Below are 20,837 nucleotides of genomic sequence, written 5' to 3'. Positions count from 1 at the left end.
TGGAACACTGCATCGTAGATTGTTGGAATGGCACATTCATATCTTTTTATATCATTTTACTTGCTGCATTTGAACACAATGAAGAAGTCTGACTGTCTGCTCTAGTTAGGATTTGTTGTAGTGCTTTTTCTTAAGTCATTTCTGACCTTGCTAATGTTGTTTAGTGTCCTTGAGCTTAGCTTTAATCTTAAATAAGAGCACAAGAAATGCTACATTTTCAAAGACACAGCTGAAAAGCCATTGACAACAAATATTGTAATATTTTTATTCCATTTTTAAACTCTTCTACTTGTTAGGAGCTCTGATTCAACCAAGTTAACAAGGTTATCAGATTATATGTCTATTGTCTTGTTGTGACTTCCCTGGCTGAGTTCCTGCAGTAAACAGCGCTGAAGTGATGATTTGTTCAAGCAGCAGAACTGGAGGGAGCCGGCGGGAGGGACGAGGGTCATGGAGCTGTCAAGGCCTCTGCAGCAATGGGAGCTCTACCTGCGGCCAATATTAATCAGCCTCTTGCTACGTGTGCTCTGGGGAGTCACTGATGGTCTGTCACAGCCCAGGAGCCAGGTCTGGGAATCTGCAAAACATTTTCACAAAATAAAGGGCACACAAGCAAGCAGGATATTGCAGACATTATTTATCCAAGCTGACACATGCCAAAGGCCTTGAAAGGGAGGTAATTAAACACATTTAAAAGTGATTAGACCTATGCATTAACTTAAAAATATGTTTTCCCTCACCTCATCATACGCCAGAATGCCCAAGTTATGAGAGTAACTATTTAAATTACCAGTAAAAAGGAAACATCATTGCATGCTCCCTTTTCTGCTCTTCTGTGTAAATGCCAGGTGCATTTAGCTTTCCTCTAAACATTGTCATAAACTTGCTGTCTCCCTGCTGGCATAATTAATATATGCAACTGTTGCTATCTAAAGAACAGAGGATGCCAGGGCAGCAGCTGCACAGTTGGAGAACTCACATGAGCATCATGCCAGTTGGCTGGCAATTCTGATCAGTTTTTGTGCTCTCATGATACTTTGAGAAACAGAAAAAATATTAGCTCTTGTTACAGTATCAGTTGGTAATATGGAAGTAACAGGACTACCTCATGGGACTACCACAGGATTTACAGCAAAATTCAGTATTCAGTTTTTTTTCTGGAATGGTGTACATGAAAGTACAGAAACTCTTGGTGCTCTTTTCCCTTCTCCTTCCTGCTCCCAGAAACTGTCAAGCATCTGATGTTGCTGTTTATACTCTTGCTAATAACTAATGATTAGTTGAAGACACTAGTGGGTCCCTTTGCAGGTACCAGATAGAAATAGGAGACCTTGAAAAACTTAAGAGGTTTTATTCAATAGCTGTAAATGCTAAAATTTGTAGTGTTTCTTTGGACCTTCAATGACTGAATGATAAGAAAGCTCACACTATTCAGTTCTACACTGACAATTAAGTTGTGGCCAGCATCCTTCTTCTGAACAGGATGGTTCATAAATTGTATTCAAGCATGATCTCATCTTTAACACACCCAAATTACTGCTGCCCATGGGAAAAATATGTGCTGACAAGGGCCAACAGCACCATCACTTGAACCCTGTGTGAAGCTTTTACCTTCAGTAGGGTTTTAGCAGGTGTGAGCACAGTGCCAGGCCCATGTCTTGTCCCACAGAGCTGTGTGTCTCCAGCTGTGTTTCCAGCATCATGTCCTCCACCTCTCTCCCCTATTTCTCCTCCTCCTGTGGCTGCCACTCGCCCTAGTGGTGCCTGCCCCGTCCCATATGCTCCCCAGTTCCTCTTTCTATTTTCTTCTTATTTCCCATGTTACACACATGTTTCTTGACTGTTCTCATTTTCTAAATGATCTCTAGGTCTTTTGTAAGTGCTTTTTCCAGGGAATGCTGCTTCAGTTTGATCTTTCAGCCACCAAAATCTTTGTATCCACTGTTTGTTCCTCACCCTTTTAATTAACTTGTACCTCAGACTCGACTCAGTCTCCCATGTCACTGTAGATTTTGGATTCATTTAGAAAAAAAGCCAAAACCCCCAACCCAACAAACAAAACCCTGCTGTTTTATTTCAGCAGAGTGCTTTCAAGGGGTCTTAACCTGGGAGGGGCAGGGAGTGTTGAACAGCCCTTCTGCCTACAACCCTCTGTGTGTGCCAATGCACCTCAGAGCTGCTGTCACAGTGCCCAAACTCAAAACCACCAGAGATTTACCAGTATAAAGCACCCAACTGCCTTCAAAACCGGGGCAGAGCAGGGTACTCAGCATTCTTTCTGCTTCTCTGTTACATAGTAATGTTGGAGGCCACAGGTGGAGATAAGCTAAGATAATGGAAGGTGGATTCTTTCCTCCATTCTCTACCCACAGGGAGCTCTCCTGGGGTGGTATCTGTCCATCCTCCCAACCTCCCCCAGGCAGGATCTGTTTCCTGTCCATTTTATTCTCTCCCCCCAACTGAGAAAGAGTCAGCTGTGCTGAAATAATCCTTGTCCTCACCCAGCTGTGCTCCTTGTCAGGACAAAAGCTTCTCCAGTTAGTATTTTAAAAAAGCCTACTATAAAATGCTAATGAGGGCACTTCCAGACTGCTTTTTTAGGTAGCAGGATTCTCACAGTGGGTGTATACCATGCACAAGAACAGCTTTATAATTTCAAAAAAATCCTCTGGCTCTAGACAAAGCCTTGCCGTGTCACATTCATTTCAGGCCATTGCAGTAAGATTTAACTCTGAGGCTGTTTGATGTTGCTTGCTTCCTAACATTTCAAATCTATTTTACTTTCAGGTCAAATACAAACAGGGCACTTACTGTTCATTACAACTAAGCATGTGCTACTAGAACTCATAGAGAGTCAAATCTGACTTTTTCAAAGGGAAATGTCAGAGTATCCAGAAAGTTTTGTGTATGCATTTTTCTTCTAAATACTGGTTTTCATCAGAACTTCACCCTTGATAATTTTCTTTGTGCCAGTAGAGTTTCAGTGAACAGAGCTAAAAACGGCTCACATGGGGATGTCACCAAAATGTATTATCCCTACAGGAGCAGATAAGTGAGTCCAGTCTTTGCGATTCAGGAAACCGTGATCTGCACAAAGGGCACCAAATGCTTCAGTAGAGACTTTGAATCTCCAGATCTTTTGAAGATTTTATTTTCAAAATACTGTTGTGAGAGAGACATTACAGTTACAGAGACCCAGGAGAGTTATTCACCACTGTGGAGTACAGAGACATCTAACTCTTCTGGATTTCACAGCCTGAAATCCCTCTTGAAGAACTGTACCTTTAACCTTTCAAATCAAACACTGCAGCATCCTCTACAACCACCAGTGAGACCCTGCTACCCCTCATCCCTCAACCCCCCATCCCCAGAAAAGAGCAAATAACAAAACCAAACCCAAATTCCACAAAATACAGAGAAAGAGAGAGAGAGAATGAGAGAAAGGACCATGTTTCACATGGGGAACTCCTGGCTAGCACCAGACCATCACAAACGATCTGTTACCATAGGTAACAAATTTTTTATGAGTCAGCAATGCCCTGTTGTTAAAAAGGCGTACTACAAATTAGGATGCATAAACAAGGTTATTATTTTTAAGTCAAAGAGTGTTTCGTCTTCGCTCAGCATAGTGGGGACTTGGCTGTATCAGACTCTGGGTACTGTGCTCAAAGTACAGTGAGTGTACACAGAAAAGTAACAAGATGGTCAAAATGATTCTTACATTGCTGGTAAGGAAAAAAATCACACTCAGTGGGTGCATTCTTCTCCATTTTGGAAATGACAGGAAGTCACAAGCTTTAATTGTCATTAGAAAGGTGAAAAGACAAGATGGACAACTGTGTAGCAACAAAAAAAATGCCTTGGAAAGTTCAAGGGAATTCTGTCCATGTAGTTTTTTAAGAACAGGATAAACACATCTCTGGTAGAAGTGACATATACAGTTTCAGTTTCCTCAGATAGAAGGGAAAATCTATGCCATTCCTATTTAAATGAGAGTTTTACTTACCAAACTTCCAGGTCAAAGGGAACAAACCCTGTTCTGTAAAGTACATTTTGCATGCTCAACTGAGTCTGGAAAGGGAGATGGTTGGGACATTGTTGAAGTGAGTTTTCAGTTTTCAACTAGACACTGTCCAACCTAGGGTTTTTTTCAGTACAACCTGAAGTAGCGTCGCTGTTTCTTTGAAAAAGTATTCATGAAATTAATTGTGTTAGTTTTGGGTGTTCTCAGAGATGAGTTGAAAGCAAGCAGGAATTCTGGAGGTATGAACTTTGAATGTGATTACTTAGCAGCTTTTTATCTCCATGCATCCTTAAGAGCAAAGACTTTCTTGGAAAGATGATGGACAAGAAGGAAGATTCGGGGACCCACAGGCTGCTCAGCTTGACCTCAATATGTGAGGAACTAATATTTTTGGAAGTCACTTCCAGCCATGTGAAGAACAGGAAGGTGGATTTACTCAGGGCAGATTGTGCCTGACCAACCTGATTTCTCAACACTGGACTGGAGTTTTCTTTAACATCATACTTAACACAGTGGGTTGTTTTGTAGAGCAGGATGAGTGAAGGTAGCAATATCCGTGCAATCCTTCTGTTTGAAACTAGTATTTAAACTAAAAGTAAACGGTCAGGCAACTGGGGATTAAGATGCTTTTCCAGTGTTGAGACTGTGATCTTGTTGTGTGAGCAGAGAACCTACAGTAAATCCTGGTGGTGCATCAATCCTAATGACAGCTCATCCTATCTGCTTCCCGGCTGTTTACCTGAGAGGCACAAGGAGAGAGAAAAGATCTCTTTGACATTAGATGTTTTCCTTTTATGTTTGATTAGGCATGCTTGAATTTCTCAGCCTTTTCTATCCTGGGAGCATATTGGTGTGTGTCCTGTTTTGAAGTAGGCAGTATATGCCTGCTAAATGTGTATCTTATCCCCTGCCTCTCTTCCCTTATGGAACTAGAAATACACAGCATGAGCCTACAATTTATTTAATATTATTATATATGTTTCACAACAAAGTCTAGCTGCCCTGTCATAGCTGAACTACCATTCTGCAGAATTCAGCAACAATAAAATGTATCTTTTACTTCAAACAAGTTTTAATTTGAATCACAAATTCTTTCATGTCTGATTTATCAGCAGTACAGTAAGGGTATCCAGGAGTGAATCACTTTCCAATTCAAGCTCTGCAATACTACTAGCTTATTGAAATTATGTATATCATACCCCATAGGCATGTCAAGTGTACTGCTAAAATTTCAGTGGACAATTCCACACCATGCAATATTACTAAGATGAGATGGTGCTTTATTTGAAGTTCATGCCTATCAGCCATAAGGCACATGGCTCTGAATGCAAAAAGGATTTTAAAATAATCTTTTTAATAAGTTTTTATAGGTTGACTACCAGACTGAGTCATTTGTGGCTGGAGATAGATGACATACCACAACCTGATCAGTGAGGGTAATTTTTTCATATGCATACTATAGAGCCCAACATAGCTGGGATAACCAAACCTTTAGGGCTCATAACATACAGGACTTATAAACTGATTAGGACTAATCTAGCAGACTCAGGTGAGACCTCTGCTCCTGACACATCCTAAATCAAAACTCAAATCAGAGGAAAAAATAACCATCCTTCATGACACTAGAATTTGGTACATTTTTTAGAATCTCCAGTGTATTTTCCTAGCAAAACACAGCTTTTGTGAGTTTGACATCTGTTTGTTAGGCCCCCTTAAATTTTTTTTAAATGTTGGAAAATTTCGGCAACAGTGATACAGATTTAATGGCCTCAGAGTTATTGTGTTTGTGTCTATGACCCTCATATGCTGTTATTCTAAGCTATTATTTCTGATTGATCTTATGCAGGATGTGCTTCCTGGGCCAAGAAATGAGTAGAAATTCTGTAAGACATGGCATTCCAAGAAAAACCCCTACACGTCCCACATGTGTGCTATGCTGAAAGACTCTCAGCATGATTGATGTATTTTGGACATTAATACACAAAAACACACACACAGAAACACAAATTTTATTTATTTTCAGTGTTCAGTAAAATCTAAAATACAAGATTTAGTCATTAGTGTTCCTGTTTTTAGACAGAACCACTGTTGGGATTAGACACCAATAAATATAATAATTAAACACTATAAAAAATTCTGCAAAGCTCTGGGCAATAAGTCTTTATTGGCAGATCTCCCCCTCTGATTCTATCTCATCTATTTAAATTGTATGCTTTACAAGAAAGGGACTCTCTCAAAACACATTTTCATAAAACCCTTACCAGAGGGTTTACTGAGCTTGGTCCTCTGGGCATGAAAATAATAATTAAAAAATCCTGTAATAGTATTTTTTCCAGACTAATATGTAGGAAAAAACACAAATCCCTTATATATGTAGGATTAATGTTCTGTCAGGGTGGTAACTCATAGCTCTATCTTGTGTGTGGCTCTCTTGAATAATGTGTTTGCTCTACTCAACGTAAATAGGCTTTTGTAAAACGAACAAAACAGAAAACTTAATTTAAACCTCAGAAAAAAAAATAATTCTTATTCCACCCATTTCTCTCCCATCTTACTACAATTCAAGTCCTTAGAAAAGACAAAATATTTCTGGGCAGTCCAGATTGTTTTGCTTAGTGCTATTGCAAAGCATAAAAAATGCAGAAAAGAACAAAATTAATAAGAAAATAATTTTTTGAGGATTATCAAAATCAAAGTGTTTTAATGAATAGATTTAAACTCTTTATGTCATTACCTGTAAGAGAGGAATGCCTTTTGCCAGATTATGAATTTTAATTATAGCAACATTACACATATAAGTTTGACCAATTGTCTTATGGGTTTTCGGTTTATTTCCAAAAATGACTTGCTCTTAGCCTGCAAACTCTTTGGGATGAGGTCTGTCTTGGAGTCTAGTGTTTGCAGAGCCTAGAAATAAGCAGTACAAATAATCATAATTTAGCTAAATTTATACAGTTATAAATAAGGGTGATAGTTGGGTCATCCTGTCCCAGAAACATTTTTCTTACCAGTGCTGATTTGAAGCATTTTTGGCATTTCATTATTACTTTTTTTCTGGTTTTGCCTGGGAAATATTTCTTGAGGAGATTTGGCAGCAGGCTTGACTGCTTTCCATTAGGAATGAGTTGTTTTTCTTAGCAGGGATACAAAGGAATGGAAGAATATGGTTTCATGTCATCTCAGTTTTGTGGGACCAGGGCTTGGACGTGCAATATTCAGGTGAACTTCCATGGCAAGTTATGAAATAACCTGTGTTCTTTCACTCTCTCAAGTGCTTAAGAAATTATACAGATTCTCTAACTTTGTGTAAGGTATTAAGATATCTTTGGCAGTTATGATGAATTAAATACCCATGCATACCTTCTGACTTCGGCCCTTCAGGAAAAGTCTGTGAAATGATACCCTGACTTCAAGGTATACACAACAGAAACAAGAACAAAAAATAATCCAACTACCCAAGAGAGTGGCACGTTTTTAGATGTCTCCTTCCTTGCAGCACAGAGGGGCAAAGGGTGGAGAATCTCTGTACATTATAAAAGGTGTTGAAAATGCCTGCAATGTCACTGCGTGAGTGGGATGCATTTTTCTGAGATAACATGCTGTGAGTGTTACACCCTCACAGACGTGTGTGTTCTTCTCTTTGGATACACACTGTAATACCCTATCTTGTCCTTTTCACTCTGATTACCCTGCAGGCCAGTAGAGGCAGGTGGGAGGATAAGTGTATAGTTAGATAGTAACAAAGTGTACTTGCTAATTTTTCAGTGTGTCCAGTCTTTCTCTGGTGATGGAAATATGGTGATGAATTAAAGTTGGTTGTTTTTTTTTCTCTATTTTGCTTGTCTACTTATATCTTTTTACTAAGAGGTATAGTCAGAGATGGAATTGAAACTCCTTCCCTTTTTCCAGTGTTCAACACTCATGAATTTTGTGCATGCTTAAAATCAAAGCTGTGTCTAAGAATGATAAACAATCCAAATTGTCCAAACAATCAAACAAATTCCTTAGGCTGGAACTGTGCACACTGCTGATATTGAAAAGGATGGAGATGGGGTGAGAAAACCTGCCTTATGCTATCTGAAAGAAAAGCTGCCTTACACTTGTGCTGAAATCTGTCAGATTGTGATGTGAAGTCCAGATTCATATTTGGTTGCTTGTATTTATCTTATGCTTTACTTGAGTAGAAGTTTCAAACAACAGAAAGATACTGCTTGGCTATTTACACCAGAAGTTTCTTTAGTTTCTTGCCTATTATTAAACTGAAGACCAACAGTGATTTTTGTGAGCTGCAAAGAAATCCTAGGTCTTACAATTCAATCCTGAAAGAAGATGAAGAGAAGCATACACAGACTATTGATGTTCTTCATGTCAATAGCAACACACATTTGAATAATTGCCCAACTTTATGGCAGGTTAACAGCAGCTTCTGAGTGTCTTAGGAGTGGAAAAAAAAATGACACTGATGTTAGATTGTCTTTCCTTTCTAAAAAAAAATTATGTGTTTATTTACTTTGAAATTCTTTCAGAATAGCACTTGCTTTGGTTTAAACTGTGAGTGAAATGTGGAAGGTTAATGCATTATTAGCACATTCTACCACTTATGCTAAGCTTTTCAGTTTTTGTTATCTTCTGCTTCTTACAGATTAACCAGAAAAGAATTAATAGAAATACCAAAGCTGAATAGATAACAGTGTTAATCTACCGACTCTTTGTTTGTTCGGCTTCACAATTTTTATTCATCTTAAGGGAGGATGAAAAATCATACAGATACAAGTGTTTAAGGCACTAGGCTGGTCTGTGATTTGGAGACTCATTCAGTCGCTTGCTCTGAAACACACTTCTGTGACCTTAGGCTCTTATAAAATGAAAATAATAACACTATGTAGCTCACAAAAAGTTGTGAGAATTAATACATCAAATATTTTGAGATGCTTCAAAAGGATGGGGACTAGATGAGTAATGAAGGGAAACCAGCAGGTGAATGTATATCTCTTTTTCTAAGGAGGAAACTAACTCTTTAAAAACACTGAGGGGATTACCTAATAAATCAGGAAAACTCAGTTTCACAGTTTTAAGTTCTTGAAAAGAAAGTGGGAGCACAAATTACATAAAAAACCAAAAGGTATAAGTTTTCAAACCTCTGGGAAAATATATCCTTTCCCCCCACCCCTGTCCCTATAAAATGTGAAAGAGGGCATAATTGCAATGTAAAATTAATTATTAAGATTTTGGAGGAGCTTAACAGATTTCTCAAGCAAATTTTTCTGTAACACCACAAGTAATTTAAAATGTATTTGGACTTGTGTCCTGATAAACCTTGGGATGAATGTGAAGAATGGAATACAAAGGTTAACTTATTTGTTCCTTCAAGTACTAAAGAGCAAAGTTTGGAGGATCACAGGAGACTAAGGAACAGCAGATTGCATAAAATAAGAGCTCAGTGCAGAAACATAAAACTAATAACACAATATACTGAAGAATCACAATTTGTTCTGGAGACAATTTCATTTGAAGGAGTCCTGTTAGCACTTGTAATTGATTCAGTATGACCTCAGTGTATTTGTCAGGGGAAAAAAATAATAAGCTTGTTTTCATGGTATCTAGGTGAACAAGGTCAAACCAAGGCATGAAATAAGATAATACCAATCCTAGTGTAAATACGAGAACACTTTAGAGGCTAGCTAAAATACTATAATGACTTTTCCAAAGTATATCCCTCCTATGAGAGGTTTGAATGATATTTCTCTGCTGTCTTTAAGGGTATGTGTTATCCACAATAAACCCAAGGAATTGTCCATAATAAAATGAAGAAGTTGTAGTTCCAAGAATAATAAGTATTTACTGTTTAAGCAATCAAACCTAGCTTTTCTTTCTTGCAAATGGGAAGTGCTGTTTATTTCAAACCCTTTGAATTCTTTAATAAGCAATGTAGCTGATGATACAGTAGCAGGATGTACCTACTGTAGCTAACAAGGAAAATAAGAAAGGAGATTTGTTTCCTGAAATTTACTGTTGAGAACTGCTGTCACTTAGGATGGCAGCTCAGCTAGAGGAAAAGCAAAGTGTGGCAGGGCACAGCTCTCCCCATCATTACCAGTGTCCTGGCTCACTCCACAGAGTGCTTCAGGTGAAGGTCCAGGGCTTTGTTCTGTAACAGGGCTAATATTAGCTTGTAATATATCATAGTGAAAAGATTGACTTTTTGGATCATGGCAATTAGTTTATTCTCCAAATTATTGAGATAAATAGTTACTATAATTGCCATCTCAGCTATGGCAGTTGCAGATGCTGTCCTTTGTATGTTAGAGCCTTTTAAAAATCTAGGTCATTTACCTCAAGTACATTCTATTTTCGATTTGTTACCTTGTGTTTTCATGAAGTGCCCTCTTGTCCTTCAAAACAGGAAGGCTCGGTTGGCCCCCTCTGTTTTCCTCTTTCTGTTGTATAATTGGCTCATATCTTTTATTGTGCTTTATTTTTTCCAAATTGAATAATTAATCTTTTTAAATCTTTTTTTTTTTAATGGGAAAACATGTCCCCTTCATTTCTGTTCATCATTCCATAATCTCATTTTTTTTTCCTTTTTGTTTTAGCTTTGTTTCCTAGGGCTTGCATGTGAACTCACTTTCTTTATAGGTGTCTATATACCCTTATATGTCAATCTATAATCTCATTCAATTCACTGATCACTTTTATCTAAATTTGTCAGGGGACAAACATCTCAAAGAAAATTAGTTTCCTATAAAAAACTTTAAAAGAAGTGGTTAAGAAAAGGTAGCAATGTGACCTCACTTTAGCAGACATCAGAGAACTCATACCTGAGAGGGCCTGAGAGTGCTCCTGGGGAAATTCTCACTCAGAGGAGCTCTGATGCCCACTAGCAGACAGTTGCCAGGACATCATGGAAGTACCTGTTTTTAATGAGGGGTCTAATTGAGAAAGGAGGAGAAATTGAGAAACTGCCAGCATGTAGTGGAAAAATACTTGCATTTTACCTCTTCACTTTAAACAGCTTTTGAAGTTTTGCCTTTGAGCTTTCTGTTGTGCAATAAGGGGCTAAACCCACCTATAATCCAGTTCCTTTAATCTAACAAGACGACCCAACTGCACCAGCCCCACAGGGCCAGCCTCCCTGCCTCTAGCAGAGAGTGAGACCAGAGCAGCTCTCAAGGGCACCAGAATGGCTCTGAAGCCTGGCACAGTAATAATCACAGCCACAAGGAATTCACCCTTGTTGTTGTTCCTGATGCTGAGTGTGCTCCATGTTAGTGCCAGAATTGGGAACCTGCTCACAGGCATAAAAAACCCTCAGAGCTGCAGTGGGGACAGTGTCAGTGAGAAGAAATTCTATGCTATGAAATAAGCATGTGTTTAATGTGTGTTAGGAGGTGTTAAAACAACCCTAGAAATGAGTGTTGGCTCATAAGCATATATTTATTTTAGATCAAATCAGGTCACATTTTCATTTTTACACTCACTACGTTCTATTCTATTAATTCTGTAATAATATTAATTCTATTTTGTGTGTTCAGAAGAGTAAAAAGTATCTGAATGGGGACATTTATATTGTTCAGCCACAGCTGAACTGGAAATAGTAGAGGAGGTCAAAGAGGATGATAATGGTCTCTGTGTTGCCTATATGCATCCTTAAGGAATATCCTGAACTTTTTTTTCCCACCAGTTGTTCGTTATTACTACTATGAAATATCAGCCTGGGGAATATACATCATCATTCCTGGTCCTGCTATATGCTTCTCTGTGTTAATCTCCTACAAGAGATGACTCCAGTAAAAAATAACACAAAGACAGGGCTTGTGAAACTGAATATTCATGTGAACAGTGTCAGTGAAGAGAATTTTTCTAGTGCCTGACTATACAAGTACAATTTGCTTTGTGTAAAATTAAATTATTTTGTTTGCTTACTCTTCTTCATGCAAAACTGGTTCTGACTGCACATGCTAGTTGACAAGAAACTTGAGGCTTATTGAGAGAGGCTGATCCCCACAGTACATGCTGATCAGAATAAAGAAGATATTATTTTCATATAACCGGAAAAAAAATTGCCTATTTTCCCTTGAAACAGTCACTAATACTCATAAGGTGATGTTATCAGTTACTAAGGTAACATGGATCAAGAAACATATTTGCTTATCTTCCAAGGGCAAAAGGTTTAATCATGGTTGGGAGACAATGTTACATTAACCTAAAGTTTCTACCACAACAGAATACAATCTGAATCATATTTTAAGTGTTTGCTATTAATTATATGTAAAAATACAGCTCTTATTCTAATGTCATCAGTTATGATAAGGACTGACTTATAGTATAGGGTGTGTAAAATCTGTTTCACCTATTTCTATATATATATATATTTATATACTTTCAGAACTGTTTACTTGAGAAGATTTATTGTTTGGGTCTTAGAAGAGTAACTTTAAAAGGACTGGAAGGCAGTTCTGCCTACCATATATAGTATTCCCAAATCTGGATAAGTTTAAACAAAAAAGAAATCACATGTGTATGTGTTTCAAAGACGTGGTAGCCAAACATACTTCACTACAGATTATCAGAGTCAAGAAATAAAATTTTTTTTGAGGTTCCTTTGTATGTGGGACGCTCTGCTGCCCAGAGATTAGAGCACAGGACTTCCTGATAGTGCTGGTCTTTGGCTTCAGGCATCCCTTTTCTCTGGAGAACAAAACTGGAAAGAGGGTGTGTAATTCCAGTATGCACTCATCCTTCTCCCTGGCAGGGCTTGAGCAATATGAAGGAAACCAAAGAGGAAACAGTTTCTTGTTTTGCAGTGTTTGACTTTGATTTTTACAAACAGCAAAATCTGACATTTAAACTAAGGAACACTGGAAAGGCTCACATTTATGAAAAGGTAAGCTAGCACAAATCTTTCTTTTTCTTGTTGTTTTTTACAAGAAAACACTAGGAAAGTACTTCTTGGTTGATGATATTGCTCATCAATCGCTATTCAAAGTCTGATCAGGTGGTGAAGTTACCCTTCAGCCTGCAAGAAGGATTACAGTGACAATGACTGCTTTTGGGACACAAAGTAAAATTAACTTCTAGGTTATCCCCGTCAAGGACCATTAAGTCCTGAACTATGAGGGACACTGTGAACAAGTCATATTTTAACCTCCCGTGAGCACAAAAGCAGGCAGGTTCTTCTCCTCCCCCAACAAATCCGACCTTCACAAAAATTTATGTGAAAATGAAAAAATAAAAGGAAGCTGTAGCCCTGCCAAACTCTGATGATGTGACTCATTCTAATTACTGGTATTTGAAAATTAAATGGCCTGAGTTTCATTCGGTAGTTTGTTGCAGGAAGAATGATTTAAGCAAGCTCAGAGTTGCAGCACCTTTTACAGCAGGTGTGAAACAAGGCATTCATTTTTCTTTTAACAGTGTCCTTGTAAGCATAATAACAATTAGGAAGCCAGGGCTTCACATCAGAATCTCCTGTGCGCTCTGACATTACCTCCTTGGGCTACTTCATCACTTCTAATTTTCTCAACAAGTTCCTCAAACAAGAACTTTGATAAAATGACATTGAACAACATTAGATGTAGACGATTTCTGTAGGAGCGAAACATGTAAGAGACAATGACAGCCAGAGCACATGCACTGCTAAGTAAGCTTCTTAATTGACTGAATTTCTTCCCATTTGAATGTTCTCCCCTCATCATATTAAACCAGAATATCCACTACACCCAAACAGTAATTCTCATTCTATGTATAGAATTGATGAGGAAACAAGAGCCATCTTATGAGAGCCATGGTGGGTTTCCTTTCTATTGCTATTTTTTAATATAGTATTCATCTAACAGAAAAAGAGAAAGGATCAGAGGACTTTATGGTAGCAATGATAACACTACCAATTATTTTTTTTTAAAAGTCACAACACATTTGTTCATTTCACATCTTGCTGTATTTTAGCAGACTGACTTTTCATTGACTTTGTCTTTAAAAAACACATATCAGCTTCAAAAGATACATGAGTTTGCAGTGCTGTCTCAAAAACAGATGATGGACTCTCTTGAAGGAAATTTTTCAGCACTGAAAAATTTCAGTGTTTCTGATAAGTCTTTTTGCAGAAATATAAATTCACAATTTTGAGAAAAGGTAAATGAGGCACAGCTTTCAGATTTAGGGTGGAGAGGGGGCATAAAATGTTAACTAATTTATGATTCTTGAGTTTATGCAGGATCCTGGAATAATTTTATGTAATTTAAAATATGTTTTACATATTTACACTGATATTTTCAAATACGATGGTAATTATTTCCACTATTTTTATTACTGAGGAATTTCTACTGTTTTTATTAATGAGGAAAATGCACCAATTCAGGCTATTAAGCACATCTTGTTAGCTTTTGAAACTGTATTCTATACATCATCCAACAACAGTAGGGCAAAATCAAGGTATTTCTAACTGTTTGTTTTGTAAACTAGGCTCTAAAAATTATAGAACTGCAGTTGCTGCTTTTTATTACAAGTCATGTTTTCCTCATTGCATAGGATGAAGGACAAGACCAAAGGACTGATGTACATTTTTAGACTGTTCTCTAAATGAACTTCTTAAGAAGAATGAAATGATAAATCACATTTATAAACACAAGTTGTGATGAAATACTGAGAATCTCTAGATATGAGACAGAAGTGAATGTATATATCTGATGTGTGCTGTTTTTTCATTCTGGTAATCAGCTACTGCGAAAATGCCAGCATATATCACAAAACCAAGCAATATGTATTTTGATATTGCTCATCTCAGCTGTGCACTATAGGTATAGGTTTTGTAAAGTATACAAATTTCCTATTTTTTCTCATTTTATTGTGCCCTCATTTCCATGCAAGGTGGAAAAATGTCCTTAAGATTGGAAAACCAGGAAAGATTTAAATTTGAACTTTACAAAGGGAGCTAATGAAATAATTGCAGGAAGACTTCATTAGAATGTATTACCCTGTATGCTCTTAAACTTACATTTTCAACACTAGTTAAGAATTATTTATTAAATGAATAGACTTATGGAAAATCAAGCATATTTTACTGACAATATGTAATTATCTCATAGTAAAGAAGAGTCTTTCATCCTCAATTCCATACAGATTAAAACATAATTTCTTTAAATGTTCTTCAACACTCTTGAACACTTACAAGTTAATTTCTAAATAAAAGTTTATGAGGGTCATACTGACTCAAGTAGAAGCCATGGAATAGTAAGCATTGCATATGACTCCAGCAGACTGCAGAATCCTGAAGAATCTCCTTTTAAGGTAGCTTTTTTCTATATACACATTGTATATAACGTCAGTGCAATAGTATACATTATATAGATCCTGTTACTGCTATAGTTCCAATAGTTAATCTACAGAAAGCTTAGGAAATGAAGTATATATAGTGAATATATATCTCATTTATGGAGCTATCCGCTAAGTCTATACCTAAATACTAAGAAAGTCCAGAATTATTGATGCTCCAGTTAATCAGAGCAATGAATGTCTGAAAAACAAATTACACAGGAAGGATATGCAATATGTACAGATTAAAGGAAGATGCTAACAGCCGTGCTCTGGAATGAGTAAAATACATGGTACACCTTCAAAGGGGGATCGATATTAAATGGCCAGCAAATATATAACCCTCCATACTTCACTGAAGTATTTCTGCCCACTAATATAAGGAAAAAAAAAGGAAATGAAGATTATAATAGGAAAAGATGGGAAACAGATGAATATTGAAGAAGTGTTTGCAACTACTTTAGTATGAAATCTAAACTATACTAAAAAATTACCTCATTTCATTTTCATTTCAGGAAATGGAGAACCAAGAATATGTTGCAATAGTTTCTAAAGGAGAAAAGATCTCTGTAGAGTGGTTATTTGCGCTGTTATAACTACATTCTTGCATTTTTGGAGTGCTTTTCCTGGTGTACAGTTTGAAATTTTGTGAAGGTTGGCAGGTAAGCACAGAGGAATACACAGACAAAATGAGGCGAGTCTGTAACCCAGCAGATCTTACGTTGGGATAGTGGCTCCTGACTCTCAGTGAGCACCTGGTCTGCTCCCCATCACTACTGGGCCTTGGGGAAAAAAAAAGCAGAGAGCATTATTTCCTAATCCCTTGGGATGGAGGTGGATCAAGTAGTAGCTTAATTTTCTTTATACAAAGGGTAGCTTAATCACTGTTCTGATGACTGTACTTTGACCACTACACGCTCTGTTGATTCATAATTTACTTGTATTATTTGGCAGAAAGAATTTGATGCTCGATTTTGAGTTGAGCCTATAATTTGGAAAAAGAGTACTGAACTAAATCTGATTCATTGGTTCCAGGGGTTTTGTGATGCACACACCTGTCCCCTAAAGCTGTGACTCTGCTCTCAGGTTGAATTCACATAATTCACAAAAAGCGACTATGCAAGAATCGGTGGAGATGATTTCTTCTTTGATGACATATAAATTAAGGTTTCCTATTAAAAAACATGCTACTGTGTATCCTGGCATTGAGAATGTCAAAAGACCTATAAATTCAGCTTTTTCAACATTTTCTATTGACTTTTAAAAAATATTTAATTCAGTTCTTGTAATGCAAATTGTATCAGGAAGAAAAAGTAGATTAGGGGACTGGCTTGTGTTTATCGACACAGTGCTATGATGAGATATAGCCTGTTGCATACTTATATGGCCATTCTGATGACATGCACATGAAAAGAATTATTTTTCACATGAGGTAATCACCTTGAATTATTCAATGTGCAGCTTCTTCCTTCCATATCTATCATATATTACTGCTGGGTCAGATAAATCAGTGTTAGATGGTGGTGACATATTTCAGTCCAAAGTGGGCTTTTAAAGATGAATTATAAACCCCTAAAAATAAAATAGGAGTTTATCATGGGACCTTTGACTACAGAAGCACTAGTAAGCATAATTAATACTGAGATCAAGAATGGGCAATCTGCTGCAGTCCTCCACTGGGGAAGGAACATTACATGAATTAGAATACCTCATGTAATGAAAAGAAAGAGATCTATTATTACCATAAACTCTTCTAGTTCCATTTTCTTTGCCTCCAAATCTGTATTGACTACCATAGTACTGTCTATGGAATATGATCACTGTACACACGGTTGTCTCAGGAATTCTGAAATAAATAGAATCCATCCTGAAGCTGCAATATATGGTGAGAAACCAGACTGTAGTTAATGGCCAAATAGGAAACAAGTATCAGAAATTAATGAAAGGGTAACATCACAGAGGAAATTGGGATAATTCTACCTATGCTATATCTTTACGGAGGAATAAAATTGAACTGGCCTTGTCACTCAAGCTACAAGGACCCTGATTAGGCAAACTGAGAGTAGGTAACAGGAGAAGTGCTTTTAAGATCAGGTGGAATCATAGCTCTTTGGAAAAAGCCCCTTTAACAAGGATTTATAAAAGAGGAGCATCCATTGTTTGGTGACAGTGAAAAGCAAGGTCAAACTTACCCTGATACTCATCCATGGATTCCTGAACAGTGAATTCCACTTATACTTGGCCCATCAAAACACAGCTCTGAGTTTCTCATACACCTTGGATTATCACTGTATTCATATTTATAGTTTTATGCGTACTGTCACATATACCACTCACAAAAAATAGAGACAACATTTTGCTGTATTTATGAATAAAGCAAAGTGCAGCTCAAGTTTGCTGCCAATTTCATTTAAGCCAACTGTAGATCTTTTTACCATTCACAAATATCAGCACAGGGTGACTGAAATATCTGTGTAAAATGTGTAAAATTTTTCTTTGAAAATGATCTTCACAAAATGTATTTATTTTTAAACATTCCTATATATTTTTTCCATTTTCTTTTAAATTGTCTTTTAAAACAAAGCATGAGGAGAGGGGATAGTAAATCTTACTAATTTGAAAAACTGACCAAAAAAGTTTTAATTAAAAAAAAAAATCCCCACCAGCCTCTTCTTATGTCTTCTGCAATCTCCATGTTACATGGAACATGTTGTGTAGCTGTCCCTCACTTTCATGTCTTTGTCTGCCTTAAGTGTCTTTAATTTTTTTTTTAGTTATCATTTATATTTTCCCTGGCCACAAAACACCAGGATTCTGTCCACTGCACCATATAAAACCATATTGCTTTTTGTCGATTTTTGTGGATGCAGTTAATAGCTGTGAGTCTTAACTTTTTATGTACAACCTGTTCCTCATAATTCTTGTAATAGGGAAGGGGCAAGGTTTACAGGGAAAGGAGATATCTTTTGCTAGAATAGCTGGGAAAGATGTATGGATTTTCAAAAATACAATTCACAGATGCAATGTAACTGCAGGAAATTTTCTTAGATCAGTATAGCTACAGCAACATTGCAACTGCAAAATTGCAAACAGGAAAGTACAAAAAGGTGCATAAAGAAAAAGAATCAAGTACCTTATTTATGAAGGACATATTTTATATCTATAATATACTGGTTGACAGGAAAGTGTACCTGTAAGTTTATTTATTTTCTCTGACATCCCAGTTGGTTTTACTAAAAAATTTTCTTTATGCCATGCCTTGCTTTTATTCATCATGGCTGTAACAGTGCTTCTACTTTTTGAATACAGCCTTCACCTTGTCTAAGCTTCATTTCACTGTTGTTCCTGCTTTCTCTGTTCTCTTACTATACCAGTAAATCTGTAATGTTCATCTTGCTGAAGCATCTATATTTCTTTCCTTTACTTTAAGCCACCCAGAACTTGGATATATAAAGACTGAAGCTTAAAGTCTGGTACAGTTTGGTACAGCATTCTTTTATCAGACAAGCATAAGGCATATGCAACTATATAATTACTGTAATAATTCTGTAATAACAAAAATACCATAATAGTTCTTATTTATTCACAAAAACACTGAAATCTCCGCATATCACTGCAAAAGATTGAATGCCAATGAGTGGTTTTGAACGTTTAAAGATATTGAAATATTTAAAACCTCCATTTAAAAGTTGCATTCATTCCATCAAACATTTAGAAATATTTAAAAGCTTTATTCAACATTCTCACTCACCTTTTACCTTGGAAAGGAGGGACTGAGGACAGCAATTTCTTATTTTACCTTCTAAAATATCTTAAAAATTTGATTAAAAGAAAAAATGCCTCAAGTCTATGCCTATTATTCTGTTTATATTTGGGTTCCTTATTAAGGCTCTTAGAAACAAAAAAGAAGAAAAGGCAGCTGTATGCTTTGTTCTATCTGCTATTTCATGTCAAAGTGAAACAACTCCATGAAAAGCTGTAAACTCTCCTCACTGAAGACAACATGATCACCTAAATCTCAGTCAGTGCAAAACTTCTGTACTGACCAGAAATTTAATCCATCTTTGGAGTTTTAACAAAATGGTCACTAAGTCTCTAGAGCTGCCTCTCTGCAACACCTGTTATCACCATCAGCAAACTGAGTTTGTGCAAAGCCTCCTGGGAATACAATGATGAGAGGGGTGCTACTCCAGGTGCTCAATCATAAGATGTTTTAGTGAAAACTCTTTCCAGGGCAGGTTCTGTGAATCTCCTCTACTGGACAAATGTGGGTTTTGCCTATTTTTAAAAACAATTAAAGCCTGTGTTGGACAATAAGAACATTTATTAAATTGCTGCACTGGAAACTTAAAAATCTCTTCTTGGTGGGAAACTTGAAGCAATTGGTCATGCCCTATCACTGTTGGTCAGATGAAATCTGCATGAGTGAGGCTGGAACTGCAGCAACAGCTATTCCAGGAAGATCACCTCTGAAACAACAGACACTGCTCCCCTGGCCATCACATCCTTCTCAGAGACAGCACAGAAACGGACAGAACAAAAGTGCTTATGGAATGAAGGAATGGACAGCAGAACAGGAAATGAGAATGCAAGTTCCTAGTTTGAGAAGGAGAGTTGAATAAGCGTGGGGCTAGGAAGCACATCCAGTTTTGCAGGGGATAGGGAAGGGGCTTGAAGTGAATTCTTACAACAGAAGGGAGATAGGGGCTTTAACCTGGACATTGTAGAGGTTGTGGATCTCTGTCCTTGGAGACACACTTCTTCCTTTAAAGACCCAACTGTACCAAGACCCAAAAAACCCAAACTCAGTGCTAAATCTAATTTGAGCAGGAGATTGGACTAGATATGTCTCAAGGCTTCATCCAAAATGAGTGGTGCTTTGAGTCAGTGACAGCTGTATGTAAGCAGCTCCGTAGTGGGAGTGCTGTAGCATCGATGGCCCAAGGACGTGCTGAACTGAGTGTGCAGATTAACCTGTTTATGAGGGTGAAGGCCTGTCCTTACCATGATTATCAAGAAGGCAGGGATAGTGCCTACACAGTTAGGAAGGACATTTTTGTGGCACAGGAAATTGAGTATTCAGCCTATGTTGTATGTATGCAAGGCATTTGAACTATGAAAGCAACAGGACACAAAAGTTTTCACTTAAACCCCCATATTTTATGTCATCCACGGTCTTGGAGAGATTCTGACCTTTGCTTCCTATCTCCCTGAGTTTGAGTGGCTCTGGACTGGCACCCTCTGCGCCTCTGACACGCAGCCCTTTGTTGCAAATGAGCTTACAGATGTTACTTCTCCATGGACAGAGTTGTGGACAATTTTCTGTTATCTACTGCTTTTTCCTCTTTTCTTTCTCTGTTTTGAAGCTGCTGGTACTCTTTTATTTGCTCCCACGTTTTTATTTTTTGACACATTTTTCAGCTTCTGGATACTGATCCATGTTCTCCATCTAACCCATTCTCTCTTCCATCAACGGATGTGTTAGTTACTATTAACCTTCCTT

General features: G+C 37.3%; 1 long non-coding RNA gene across 1 annotated transcript in view; it reads right to left on the bottom strand.

Annotated features, from left to right (window-relative positions):
- Positions 1-240: 240 nt before the first annotated feature.
- LOC135410262 (uncharacterized) overlaps positions 241-20,837 on the bottom strand; it is a 55,288-nt gene continuing 34,691 nt past the window's right edge. Inside the window, exon 2 of the long non-coding RNA XR_010428589.1 lies at positions 241-577. This is a non-coding gene — a long non-coding RNA (uncharacterized LOC135410262). The remainder of the gene's footprint in view (positions 578-20,837) is intronic.

The sequence above is a fragment of the Pseudopipra pipra genome, chromosome 2 (assembly GCF_036250125.1).
Source record: "Pseudopipra pipra isolate bDixPip1 chromosome 2, bDixPip1.hap1, whole genome shotgun sequence".
Lineage (NCBI taxonomy): Eukaryota > Metazoa > Chordata > Aves > Passeriformes > Pipridae > Pseudopipra > Pseudopipra pipra.
This window is presented reverse-complemented; position numbering and strand designations above follow the sequence as displayed.